The following is a 14578-nucleotide window of genomic DNA, read 5'->3' as shown; positions in this document are numbered from 1 at the left end:
CTTGTGTTCTGTCTCAATTGTTTGGGATAGTCTTTGGTGCACTTTTTGTCTACCATGCAGGGGCTGGCACTGTTCCATTGTCCACATGGGCCGTGAATCATGTGTGATGTTACAATGCGATGTAGTTCCATATTTGTGTTTTTGTCAGGAATCTCTGCAGACACCACACGGTCAATATCGCTGGCGGTCCTGGGTTTGTCGCGGGCTACCATGGTCATGAGCATGTGTATATGTGGAAGATGTCTCTTTTGTGTTTCCTTCACCATCACATATGCATCAATGTGTCCCAAGATGTCACGCTTGAGGAGGTCTGTGAGGAGTGCTTCCACCTTCATGTGAAATACTCGAGCAATGATGTCTGGTCTCTGATTGGTCTGTTGACCCTCAAAAAGTGATCCTGTGATTTCAGGCCAGTTCGGGTTGCAAGAGAAGGTGAGGAAGAAGTCAGGTTTTCCTTTGATTCGTACCAAGGTCATGGCATCTTGGAACTCCTTGGCGTACCATCGGGGTGATCCGTAAATTGTGGGTGGCAGGATGGTTAGGCGTCCAGGAATGATCTCAGAGTGACTATTCAGGGCATCAACAATGATTTTATACTTTTCAGCCTTGATAGACTTCTGGTTGTGGCGGATCCAGTTGAGGCGGTGTGACTAAATTTTTGACATCATGTCACATACATATTGCTGTGTCAGTCTCCCACCACAAAGCAGCAAATTGAAGTGTTGAGCAATGTCACGCACTTGAAGATGGTAACGGTAGAAGCATGTTGGTGTGATACCTGCCAGCTCAGTGTGGTATCCTTGGGAACCCTGAGGTAGAAGAAGCACATATGACAATGGGTCATATGCTGGATGCATGGCGTCGATTGTCTGAAGCCGTCCTCCTCTGAGATGAAGAGTGACAGCCAGTTTCCCAAACTGCTGTGTAGTTGTTACTCCTGGAGCAATTACAGCCACGTCACTATTCAGTGATGGAAGATTCACAGTGCCACGATGAAGGTCATGATGTCGTGTGCGAGCTGTTAGGACAATTTTCAGTTCATTGGCATTGTCATTTTGGGTCACATACTCAATGGCTGACTTAAACTGTTGCACGTATGGATTGCACATGTGAATGGCCTTCTTGCGTCCTCAGTAAAAAATCTTCATTCAGATCACTGTTTGAGGCATGGGCTCGACGGTTTTCCAGCTCATGAGCAGGATCGTGGAAATATATCAGAGCAAAGAGTGGTGAGTGACCTTGTTCAGGAAGGGGGCCGGCAATGTAATGATAAACTTTGCCTTGTATACGCACACCTGGGTTGAAGCCAGGCATAGCTACCTCTTTAATACCAATACTTGCCATTGCCAGCGCATTGTTGTATTGTTTTGCTTGCTTCACAAAACTTTGATCAAGGAAAAGGTCCTTAATAGCATCTGGATGCTGTGGTGGAATTGAGCCAGGCTTGGGATTTGTGGCGTTATATGTAAGGTTAATCTTACTGGAGTTGCAGCAGAATCCTTTTCTCTCCTCTTTCCATACATACAGTACATATTTAGGATTAGTATTACCTGAGGTAATTTTTCCAGACCTTTTTACAGAAGATAAAAGTCGCTGTAATCTTTCAATCTCAATCTTCTGTAATCATAGTCTGTAATGATTACTGCGATAGCACATTCAGACAGGTATAAAATTACTAAGAAACTCGGGTAATAATTACTTTTTCCTACTTCTCCATGTAAAACTAATCCAGTCCGATTACAGCTTTAGGAGGCTGGTATGCGCTGCTTTATTCCGCACTGTTGTCTCCACCGGTTTTAAAACATGTCTCCATTATATTGTCTTCTGCTCGTCCGGCACTTTGCAACAACAAACGTGAGAAAAACACATAAACCACGCGAAATCTGATGAGAGCAGTCAGACTGAAACGGATTTCCAAATAATTTTTTGCAGGTCACACTTGCTAAATCTGATCGGATTTCAATCGGATATGCACAAAAATCGGATTTGGACCTACAGTCTGAACGTAGCCTTAGTCACGTTCCATGTCATCTTGCCATGTCTTGTGCTTCCCTAGTCTTGTGTCATGTTCTCTGATTGGTGCATTGTCTTGATTATGCACAGGTGTCCCTTGTCTGCTCATTAGTCTTGTGTATAGTCCTCTTGTTTCATGGTTTCTTGGTCTAGCTTTGTTCATGAAACCCATTGTGGTGAGTTTGTTTGTTCATGTCTCATAAGTCAAGTCAAGTCAAGTCAAGTCAAGTTTTGCCAAGTCTTTTGTTTGTTTTTGGTTCATGGATTGTTCACGCATTTGGTCAATAAAACTGCACTTGGGTTCTCACTACAACTCGCCTCAGTGGAAATGCACTACAGAAAGCTAGACCCAACTAAAAATGAGCCCAGCCGTTTGCCCCCTGCACCTTCGTCAAGGCCATTAGGCCATCAAGGATTATGTCGAGAGTTTTTTTTTTTACTTTCTCACCTTCGTCATGACTACCAAGTCTGAGCCTGTTCAACATCAGGCCTGCCAAGCCTGAACCTGTTCACTTCATGCCTGCAAAGCCAGAGACTGTTCATGTCATGTCTGCCAAGCCTGAGTTTCTTCAAATCATGCCTGCCAAGCCTTAGCTTGTTCATGTCATGACTTCCAAGCCTGAGCCTGTTCATGTCATTGCCGCCAAACCTAAGCCTTGTCACGTCATGGCCGCCCCGCCAGAACCATTAGCCAAGATGTCCACCGAGCCAGAGTCTTCAGCCAAGATGGCCGTCGAGCCAGTGTCTTCAGCCAACATGGCCACCAAGCTAGAGTCTGGAATCTTCACATAATCACTCCCCAAACATGCAAACACCATCTAGGTCATGGAGTGTAATCCATCCACTGCATTCCAGTAATCATGTGTCACAATGTTATGTTTTGTTTTGTTTATCTAGTCTTAGTTTTTGTTAGCGGTGTCCTAATTCAGAGGCTGCATCCTTCGAAGGACTCAAAGCCCACGAAGGTCAGACTGAGCGTTGTTAAATGGGATGGTCTAGCCAATGGAGGATTGTTCTTGTCTCCTAGCCTAAACTCAATTTCACCCCTGCCCCAGCAGAGGTCTACGCATGCCACTGTGCATAACTATGCAGTCTTCTGAGTCATTTATTCTCTTGCTCTTTCTTCTGCTTTTATTGATGGTCAGGAAAGACAGATCAAGACATAATGAGGCTGAGTGCATTTGCACACTCCATCCTACCGCTAATATCAAAGCACAATGTGTGTATGATGTCTATTTTTTGTGTCTCCATTGTGAGGGTATTTGTATAGTGCTGCATTTGTGAATACATATGGATTCATTGAAGTGTTGAATTATGTACAGTACGTGCATGGAATGATTATTTATGTGCTTATGTCAGTGAATGCTGGCATGGACTACAGTTTTATTACATAACCTACACAGATCTTTACATATAGGTTCTGTCACAGTGTCTGTTGTGTTTCCACTGGGTGTCCACTAGGGGTCCCTTCCTTCCTGTTTCCATTCATCCTGGAACCACATTTCCCATAATCCTGGTTGGTCCCATCACTGGTGATTATTCCCTGCTGTTCCCAATTATGTTGTTAGTGTCTGTGCATATATACCCTGTTTGTGTTAGTTCATGTACGGAGTCATTATTGTATGTCACACGTCTACACTAAGGTCTGTTTCTAGTCTGTTCTCGTTTTTGTTCTTGCTTGTTTTGTTTTATTGTTATTCTGACGGATTAAATGGTTTTCGACACTGGCATGGACGACTACGATTCTGATTATTATAACTTAGACGCTTGCATGGATGACGATGATTTGGACTGCCCTGAGTACTGTGTTGCTGCATTTGGATCCACCCATTTCTCCGCTAGCGATCGTGACAGAATGACTCCGTCACAAAATGGATCCAGCAGCATGAACATTTTGCAGGCTTTTGCATTTGTGGTCCGTCAAAGGGAGGAGGCCATGACGCTCAGGGTTCCTAAAGACCTATCGTTCGACGACAGAGAGTCTTTTAGAGGAGAGCGGTTGGCCCGATTTTCGGGGACCCGTGGAGCTCGCAGAGGAGGAAGTACTAGAGGTGAGCCCCGGACCCAGCCTCTACTTCAGTCTTCCTTCGACCATGGTTCAGTGATACGCGGCCCAGAACACCCTTCGCCGCGGGTCCTGTCCCGTCCTGAACCTGCACCTTGCCAGAAGAGACGACGGAGGAGGAGGAAGACTTCCTCCGTGACAGTTCCGGTGGTCCCAGTTCCGGTGGTCCCGAGTCCGGCGGTCCCAAGTCCGGTGGTCCCAGTTCCGGTGGTCCCTGTTCCGGTGGTTCCCGTTCCGGTGGTCCCAGTTCCGGTGGTCCGGAGACGGAGGAGGAAGAGAAAGGCCTCCTCAATGACCTGTCCGGTGGTCCCTGTTCCGGTGGTCCCTGTTCCGGTGGTCCCTGTTCCGGTGGTCCCTGTTCCGGTGGTCCCTGTTCCGGTGGTCCCGAGTCCGGTGGTCCCGAGTCCGGTGGTCCCGAGTCCGGTGGTCCCAGTTCCGGTGGTCCCGGAGGCCGCCCCCTCCGAGCAGCTCGCTGTCATCCCTGAGATCATCTCGGAGCCGCCCACCATCAGTCCTGCCACGACCAAGAGAGCGGTCTTCCTCTTCTATGCAGTGGCGGTACTGCATGCGTGGAGGAAGCACAGCACGCCTACCGAGCCTGGGTCTTCGGACAAGATGGTCGCCGCCGAGAGTGTTCACGTCACGTCTGCCGAGCCTGTGTCTTCGGACAAGATGGCCGCCGCCGAGCCTGTTCACGTCATGCCTGCCGAGCCTGTGTCTTCGGACAAGATGGCCGCCGCCGAGCCTGTTCACGTCACGCCTGCCGAGCCTGTGTCTTCGGACAAGATGGCTGCCGCCGAGCCTGTTCACGTCACGCCTACCGAGCCTGTGTCTTCGGACAAGATGGCCGCCGCCGAGCCTGTTCACGTCATGCCTGCCGAGCCTGTGTCTTCGGACAAGATGGCCGCCGCCGAGCCTGTTCATGTCACGCCTGCCGAGCCTGTGTCCCCTGACAAGATGGCCGCCGTCGAGCCTGTGTCTGTTCCTGAGCCTGAGCCGGTGGTGTCTGTTCCTGAGCCTGAGCCGGTGGTGTCTGTTCCTGAGCCTGAGCCGGTGGTGTCTGTTCCTGAGCCTGAGCCGGTGGTGTCTGTTCCTGAGCCTGAGCCGGTGGTGTCTGTTCCTGAGCCTGAGCCGGTGGTGTCTGTTCCTGAGCCGGTGGTGTCTGTTCCTGAGCCGGTGGTGTCTGTTCCTGAGCCTGAGCCTGAGGTGTCTGTTCCTGAGCCTGAGCCGGTGGTGTCTGTTCCTGAGCCTGAGCCGGTGGTGTCTGTTCCTGAGCCTGAGCCGGTGGTGTCTGTTCCTGAGCCTGAGCCGGTGGTGTCTGTTCCTGTTCCTGAGCCGGTGGTGTCTGTTCCTGAGCCGGTGGTGTCTGTTCCTGAGCCTGAGCCGGTGATGTCTGTTCCTGTTCCTGAGCCGGTGGTGCCAGTTCCAGTGCCTGAGCCGGTGGTGCCAGTTCCAGTGCCAGTTCCGGTGGTGCCAGTTCCAGTGCCAGTTCCGGTGGTGCCAGTTCCAGTGCCTGAGTCGGTGGTGCCAGTTCCTGAGCCGGTGGTTTCTGTTCCTGAGCCAGTGGTGTCTGTTCCAGTTCCTGAGCCAGTGGTGTCTGAGCCAGTGGTGTCTGTTCCAGTTCCTGAGCCGGTGGTGCCAGTTCCTGAGCCGGTGGTGCCAGTTCCTGAGCCGGTGGTGTCTGTTTCTGAGTCGGTGGTATCTGTTCCTGAGCCGGTGGTGTCTGAGCCGGTGTTCTCTGTTCCTGAGCCGGTGGTGTCTGTTCCTGAGCCGGTGCCTGTTTCGTGGCCACCCGAAGGGTCGTCTCCGCCCTGGCCGCCCGAGGGGTCGTCTCCGCCATGGCCACCCGAAGGGTCGTCTCCGCCCTGGCCGCCCGAGGGGTCGTCTCCGCCATGGCCACCTGAGGGGTCGTCTCCGCCATGGCCACCTGAGGGGTCATCTCCGCCATGGCCGCCCGAGGGGTCGTCTCAGCCCTGGCTGCCTGCACGATCTACTCCGCCCTGGCCGCCCGAGGGAGAGTCTCCGCCGTGGCCTCCTGAAGGGTCGTCTCCGCCGTGGCCACCTGAAGGGTCATCTCCGCCCAGACCGCCTGATGGACTATCTGTTCCGCCCTGGCCGCCTGAAGGGTCGTCTCCGCCCAGGCCGCCCGATGAACTGTCACCCCCAGTGTTCATTCCCTCCCATGGTCCTGGCCCTCCGTCCCTCCCCCTGATCCCCCACAGTTCCACCTCCCTCCTGGACTTTTTGTTGAGTTTTGTTTGCTATTATGGAGCGTCTGGTAGCCGCTCCGTAAGGAGGGGGTTATGTCACAGTGTCTGTTGTGTTTCCACTGGGTGTCCACTAGGGGTCCCTTCCTTCCTGTTTCCATTCATCCTGGAACCACATTTCCCATAATCCTGGTTGGTCCCATCACTGGTGATTATTCCCTGCTGTTCCCAATTATGTTGTTAGTGTCTGTGCATATATACCCTGTTTGTGTTAGTTCATGTACGGAGTCATTATTGTATGTCACACGTCTACACTAAGGTCTGTTTCTAGTCTGTTCTCGTTTTTGTTCTTGCTTGTTTTGTTTTATTGTTATTCTGACGGATTAAATGGTTTTCGACACTGGCATGGACGACTACGATTCTGATTATTATAACTTAGACGCTTGCATGGATGACGATGATTTGGACTGCCCTGAGTACTGTGTTGCTGCATTTGGATCCACCCATTTCTCCGCTAGCGATCGTGACAGGTTCTTAGTAAGAGCCTAAAATGGGAAAAAGTGCTAAAAGTATCCATATTAATAATTTCATTATTTATTTTATTTAGCTTAATTGTTTTTTGATTTATTTATTATTTATTAATTATTAATTTACCCAGATCATAGCCAACATCCATTTACAATGGATGACAGAATAGCATCCTATTCGGTCTTCAACACTTTATGTAAAAAACATTTATTGGTTCACTTTACATTACATTGAATTGAATTGTTTAATTTCTGAGTGAACCATCCCTTTAAATGGGCTAGAATCCTAACACAGCAGTAGAGACCTGTCAGAACTGCTCTGTGTTGGGAAGTTCCATCTTCTATTTTAGTTGGTCATCAGTTATGTGGACCTGTAGTTTATTAGTGTGTGGAGTATGACAGTTTTGTAAATCACCACAGTACATATGTCAGACTCAGTTCAAGAAGGTGAAAGTGTGCTCATAGTACTAAATGTTTGTGCATGTTTCAGGGCACACCTCTTGCATACAGCTGAACTTCTGTCTAGTAATGCAAAAATACCTCATTTACATACTTTCTATCTGTCTGCCTTCTTAATTTAGTAGTCTCTCTGTAGTTGTGTTAGACCAAGGTTAGGTGCTGTGGTCAAACTAACTCAATGACACCACATACACACAGACACATTCATACACTCATAGGGGACTGCTGTCCAAAATACACAATAGACACAGAAACACATACACATGCTGGCCCAAATACAGCAAGCCTGGAGGAGTGTTCCTTTTTAGCATCACTTTTCCACCTTTGCCCCTTTGGAAGAAGAAAAATGACAATACACTGTACATCTTTACACACACACACACACACACACACACACACACACACACACACACACACACACACACACACACACACACACACACACACACACACACACAAACAGCTTAGAACTTACAGGGTGTCACAATCATCACTCAATTCTATAAGAACAGAGAATGCGTTGGAATGCCAGGTGTTATAGTCAGACTATATCAACAATACCCTAATCCATGTGGCTCAAAGTCAGAGCATCAAGTGATTTGGCTACTCAAACACTGGTTTACTAAAACCAACACATATTCTGCCTGTTCCACTAAACAGTGGCATAATCACTGCAGCCAAGCACGTGCCATATTAAGGAGGTGTCACTACAATACAGCCAATCAACAGCTATCTCATGTATCTCTATTTATAAAAGAAAATAGCTCTGTAGTTATAATTGTAAAAATGATGATAATTGTGACTGATGTATTTGCATGCATATATTCATGTATATAAATACTATATAATTTTGTTCAATATTTTATGAGGATTTTTCATGTGTGTGTGTTTGCACGTGTGCTTTAATTTGCATTTGTGTGTCACAGGCACAGCAGTGTTGCAGAATGTGTGTGTGTGTGTGTGTAGTCAGCTCGCGTGAGTACTAATGGAGCACTCTGAATGAACACAGCAGGGGAGAGAGACAGACACGACAGAGCTGGGCATGATGAGTTACTTTCTCCAACCTTTTCTCCTCCAGACATATAAAATAATACTAGCGGTTTACTCCAATTTATTTCTGTTATGTTTACCCCAATTCATCTCTGTTAAGATGCACTTTAACATTTTGCTTTGTAAACAAGCAAAATATAATATATTACAATAGATTACAATTTTTAAAAAGTGCATTTTCAGTATAACATTTCTGAAAAATTAAACAAGAAAATCAATTATTATGTTGTGTACATAAATTAATTTCCTGTTTGTACATTTGGAAGTTGTTCTATTTTGTTGAAGAATTTCACAAAATTTCATCATTTAAGCATTCCAAAATAATATGAAGTCACCTTCTCTCCTTAAATGTCCTACATAGTAGTACACACAAGACACAGACGCAATGCATTCTCCACACCCTCCCCCTGCTTTTTCCCCTAGTTTCTTTCCTCCAATAGAAGAGAAAAGGGGCAGATGGAGGGTGGGGTAGGATGTTGTGGTAGTAGGATGGGGGTTTGGGGGGTGGGGGTGGATATGGGTTGATCTCTGCCTAAAACTGCTTAGATACAAGAGGGGAGGGGTGTCTGTGTGTATGTGTATGTGGGTGTGGGTGTGTGTCATAGAGAGTGTGCGTGGCATGCTTTATTACCGATTTGGAAACATCCATAGTGAGTTTTTGTATATGTAGATTTGCATGCATGATTTTCTGTAAATGCATTTATAGTGAAAGTGTGTATATAAAGTTAAAAAGAATGAGAGTGTGTATGTGTGTGATATTTGTGGAGTACTAGCACACTGCCTCTGTGTAGGAGTTGTGGTGATTTAAATAAACCAAAAACCTGGCCAGTCATGTGGTATTTTGTGGGTCTACAAAAAAATAATATTTTTTAATCAATTAACCATTTAGGCATGTATGTAATTAACCATGTGAATTAATTTACAAAACAAACTAAAATGTTATAGTTTTATTTAAAAAGGCTGTTCTTTTGTGTGTCTCTGTGTGTGTGTGTTCATTGCATGTACACACATTTGAACACCTGAGCATTTGTCACATAGCAGACTAAGGATGGTGATTATAAAAAATAAAAAATAAAAAAAAAACTGGAAAATCTGTTTCATTTGCAGTTACCATGGCTACAAGAAAAGTTTTGCCAAAATTGAATCTGGTGGTTCAGAACCAGATTTATATCAAAATATATTCTAAATTAATTCAACTCACCCCTATTGGGGGATAAAAACTACTCTTGTGTATTGTTTGATTGAATAGAAATGCAATGAAGCGCTTAATTCCCAGACTAAATCACCCTGAAGGCATTGGCACATGAAAACAAACACACAGCTCATTTTCTCAAACATACATCTACATGAATGCCACCACAGAGTCATGGGTACCAGCTGGGATGAGGTTAAATCCCACTCAATCCAAACAGATTAAAACTGTCGAGTCTTTCTTCCTCTAGACCTGTGCAATATCTAAATCTGTACCCCCTGCAGAACACACTTGGCTCACTGAAACTATGCTCGATTAGAGAACTACCTGCCTCAGTCAGTAAAGACCTCTACCTCTAAAGCTCTGGGGCAGTCGAGGCCTAATGGTTAGCGAGTCCGACTAGTAACCCAAAGGTTGCTGGTGCAATTCCAATACCGGCAGGAAATGGGTGTGTATCACAGTTTGCAGTGTGTGTTCACTACTCACTACTCCTAATGTGTGTGCACTTGGATGGGTTAAATGCAGAGGACAAATTCTGAGTAGGGGTTACCATTGGCCTTCACATGTCATTTTCTTTTTTCAAAACCTAAGCTCATTGGAAAAACATACCTGTGGTGACATTTCTGCACAATTATATCATATTGCTTCTTGCACGTTTCACAACACTTTCAAAGTTGAATCCGCAGTGGTCAACCATAGGTGTCCCATTTGTCAATTTAGGTTTCAAGGGTAAAACTAGCTGGAGCTGTAGGGATGGAGTCTTCACAGGTCCATTTGCGAAGGTGGTGCCATGGTCCGAGGGAGCCCGGCGAGGCCGAATGCCCGATGGTCCTTGCTGGAGTCGAGGGAAGAAGGAGCCCAGATAAAGGAGCCAGGGCAACGGGTCGTGGTGGACTGGAGCGTTCTGAGGCCGAAGGCAGAGCCACGGACTCCCCACGCCCAGGAGGAGGTGGCTCACAGCAGGCACAAGGTATAGCCACTCCACTTAGAGGAGGCTGGGATGGTACTGAGGGGATGATGGGAGACTCTCACTCTCAGTGGCGGGATGGTGGGCGGGGCTCACTTCCATACCCTCGTACTCCACGAGGGCTCCCATGGCGAAGGATGGGGCAGCCGGCTTGCACACCTGGTCAGAAGCGGCTAGCTCAGGCTCCAGGGTGATGTCCAGCTCGATTGCTCCTCTTGACGCAGGCTCAAACATTGCGGCGGAGCTGGGCTCTTGGTCTGCGGTGGGCTTGTTCTGTTGCTCCTCGCAGCGGGATGGTCTCTGGCTGGGCACTGGGTTGGGAGTGGAGATGGCGCCATTGTCAGCTGGTCCGATGGTCAGCGATGATCCGCAGGATACCAGCATCCATTCCACAAAAGCGTCAAAGCTCCCTTGAGGTACCTTCCCGGACAACTGCGCTTTCGAGGCAATGTTCAGGTCAACATACAAGAACTAGAACAGACAGTCATTCGGGAAAGATGTCTGGTAGGCGAGATCGAGAAACTCCTCCATATGTTTCTCGAGGGAGCGTTGTCCCTGTTCAAGGCATGTTAACCGGAATGAGAGAGAGTCCATGGTGAAAAACTTTCTTTTTTTTTTAAACACGCAATGGGAAATAGAGAAATATCTCGCTGTGTTAATCACTTTTGGGTAGGATCTTCTGTCATAGATTGTGTTGCTAAAACACACAAGAACATGAAGTTAATTAGGCAATCTTTAATAAATCAGATCTATCACAGGCTCAGCTCCCTCCTACTTTCACTCACTCCTACGAGCCTACATCCCTACCAGACACCTACGATCGATCAACGAGCGACGTCTCGTGGTTCCATCACAGAAAGCCACAAAATCACTTTCCAGAACATTCTCATTCACAGTTCCATGCTGGTGGAACACTCTCCCCACCCTCATCCGGAATGCAGAATCCCTGACAACATTCAAAAAACAGCTGAAAACCCATCTCTTCCGTGAGCACTTACCTTCATAAAAAAAAGAAAAAAATCACTTATCGTGCTTTGCTACTCTGAATAATGCCTGAACCTCGTATTTTGAGCACTTCTTGCGTTGTTGTTGTTTTTTGCCTCTTCATGATGACTCGCTTAATTTTAGTCCTAATTTGTAAGTCGCTTTGGATAAAAGCGTCTGCTAAATGACTAAATCTAAATGTAAATGTAAAATAAATCCACAGGAAAATCCACATAAAGAGAGTAGTGTATAGCACATCCAAACATTGATGAGAACCGATGACAATGAACAGAAACAAGGAAACTAAAATACACAGGCAAACAAGGATGATTAGACACACACACCTGAACTGAGTGACAAAATCAAATCTGTAACTATATCAACAAACAAGGCAGGGGAAATGGTGAGAACACAAACACAGTTCAAACTGAGGTGACTGACACATATTTAGATGGGGTTTCCTGTGAAAAAAATTCTTCATGCCTTAAAATGGCTTGCTTAACTCTACAGCCTTGCTTCGTTTAGAATATGGTAATACGTTTTATGTATCACTCTCTGCAACGTTGGAGACATAGCCTAACGGTTATTAATATGATTAGTCTCTTGCTTGACTACGTTATCAAACAGCTAATAATATGTTGCTAATGTTTCACCATGTTCCCGTTCACCATCTCAGTCTGCCTTCTAAAAATCAGAATCCTTAGAAATGCTTTGAACATCATTGGAGAAAGGCATATAGTTCATTATAACATTGTAATATACATTATATACATAATTCACCTGCTATATTGCTAAATGTACCCAATTTTTCATATCAATAGAAAAATCTACTGGGATAACCTGGCTTCTCTCGAGACTCCCCTGCTTTGCAGCATAGTTAATGATATGCTAAAGCCTGCCTGCACGTTGGCGGGATTGGTTAACAGCTTTGTGATGTAGAGAACAACGCCGATTTCAAACCACGTTTTTGAGACTGTCATTGGTTCACTGCCGTTCCCATTCGAAAGGGAACTCACACTGCGCCGATCGACGCTTTGGGGAACACTTCAGGCGTGACAGGTGTCTGAAACTACTATCGAATCACGGCAATCCTATTAACCGGCGACAGCCCATGACATCATCAACGTGAGACCTGGAAGTATATAACATGACATGCCTTGCAAACATGACATTCATCTTTTCGTCTTCAGGGACTGTTCTGTCTGAAAGCGTTAAAAAAAGGTAATTGTGAAATGCACTGAGAAGGCTGAGTGCTTTCAGAAGTGTGCAGACCCGTGCCCAAGGTATTTGACGTCACGTGATACACACGAATTGTGCGTTTTTTGTCTGGGGAAGAGCACGCACAGGCAGTTCTCGAGGGAGCTGCCTGTGCAAATTGTGAGCGTTTTTCTTTGAAGGCGAAGGCGCGCTCAGCTGTGTTTAAAACCTGTATACCGCCGAGATCCGTGTCCACACCCAGACAGGCGGGAGGCCTGGCCCGTCACAGTCTGAGGACCATAGCCAGGGCTAGAGAGCCAGCTTCGCCTCTCGTGCGCCCCCCTCCGTGGAGGAGTAGGTCACAGAAGAGGCGGGACTCCCGCAAGAAGAGGAACCTGAGGGAGGTGATCCAGCACAAATGCAAACAGCATTGCTGATGGATCACCTTCCCTGAGGGCGTAATTATATCCTAGTCCTCTCCTCTCTTCCACGATTCCCCAGGCGCTTCTTACATCAGGCCTGAGGCTGGGCCCATGATGAGTGGTACGATGTTCTGACGGCCCGCCTTGGCTTGGTTAGAGAGAGTGCCTCTTTCAGGCATGTAATGGTGGTAGACCCCATGTTCATAAAGAACTGTGTGGTGAGTCTTCACTTCGCACGCCACAGGTGAGAGCTGAGTGGGTCTTCTTTTTTTGTGTGTGCAACTAATACTAAAATGTATTTCTCTACAGACCTTCGTTCCCCAAAAGACGCAGTGTCTCGTTCCCTGTTCTCAGGGAACAGGTTACAGTGGTAACCTAGACGTTTTTAGGAGAAAATACTCCGTAATGTTGTTGGCATGAATTTACACATGGTTTGTCTTAAAGCATATCAAAAACACCACATAGACAAAACAACATTAAAAACTTGATTTTTGATGTAAATACACCAATAAAACAGAACTCATTCAAATAGTACATTCCAAAATGTATTATTTATTAAAAGGTTTGTCTTTGTTGAAAAAAGCATGAATAACAGTAAAAAGCAGAGAAAAAGAACGTGACTGGACACAACGTGACTGGAAAGAAGGACAGACAGCTGAAAGATTCCCAGTGTGTAGAGTGCATGGTATAACAGTTATTTGAAAATACAAATTTAACAACCAATATACATCCTTTATGAATCTTTATGCTCTTGGTCTTTGTCTTAAATAACCTGTACAGTATAAAACATGACAAAATAAAAACAAGTGCAACTTCTACAAAATCATTACATAAAAAGTAAATTACATATAATAAAGGTGATGCAGTTATCAGTTCTAATGTTTTACCATGGCTAGAATTTCTATAGCTATAGGGCAGCTGGACACTAAGCAATTAAAATCTCTTTTTTAAAAATCAGTAATTTAGCAGCATGTGAAGTTGATGCAATTATTGTCCCATTAATTGATGCATAAGTGCAATTCAACATTATAATTCATCAGCTCCAAAAATAATGATCCAAGAAATTTGATGGTTATATGATTCAACTGATTGCAGTGAAATTATTAAATGTAAATGTAAAATACAGCACCACTTTGAATGTTGCTATGACAACCAATTGACTGACATTTGTCATTTGTCATCTAACCATTTGTTATCGGTTACTGTAATTCACTGTGCTTTTAGTGGTAAATGGATAATTTGTGTCCAAAGGCAGTTTTCTCATGAATAAAAGTGTGCATAAGAAAGTTTTGAGATTTTGTGTTCTCTACCATTTGATAAAAATACACAATCAACAAATACGAGTATGAATATGAATATCCTTTTTAGAGAAAAGGCACAGGTTTTCCAATATCAGATTTCCTTCATTTTTTCCTCTACTTTCCGTGCAGCAACTCCATGAGAAAAATACTCCATGATTGATCAAGCTCTAATGACTTCAGCTGCCATATGGATA

This window comes from Rutilus rutilus (genome assembly GCF_951802725.1).
Source record: "Rutilus rutilus genome assembly, chromosome: 17".
Classification (NCBI taxonomy): domain Eukaryota; kingdom Metazoa; phylum Chordata; class Actinopteri; order Cypriniformes; family Leuciscidae; genus Rutilus; species Rutilus rutilus.
Note: the sequence above shows the minus strand (reverse complement) of the source record.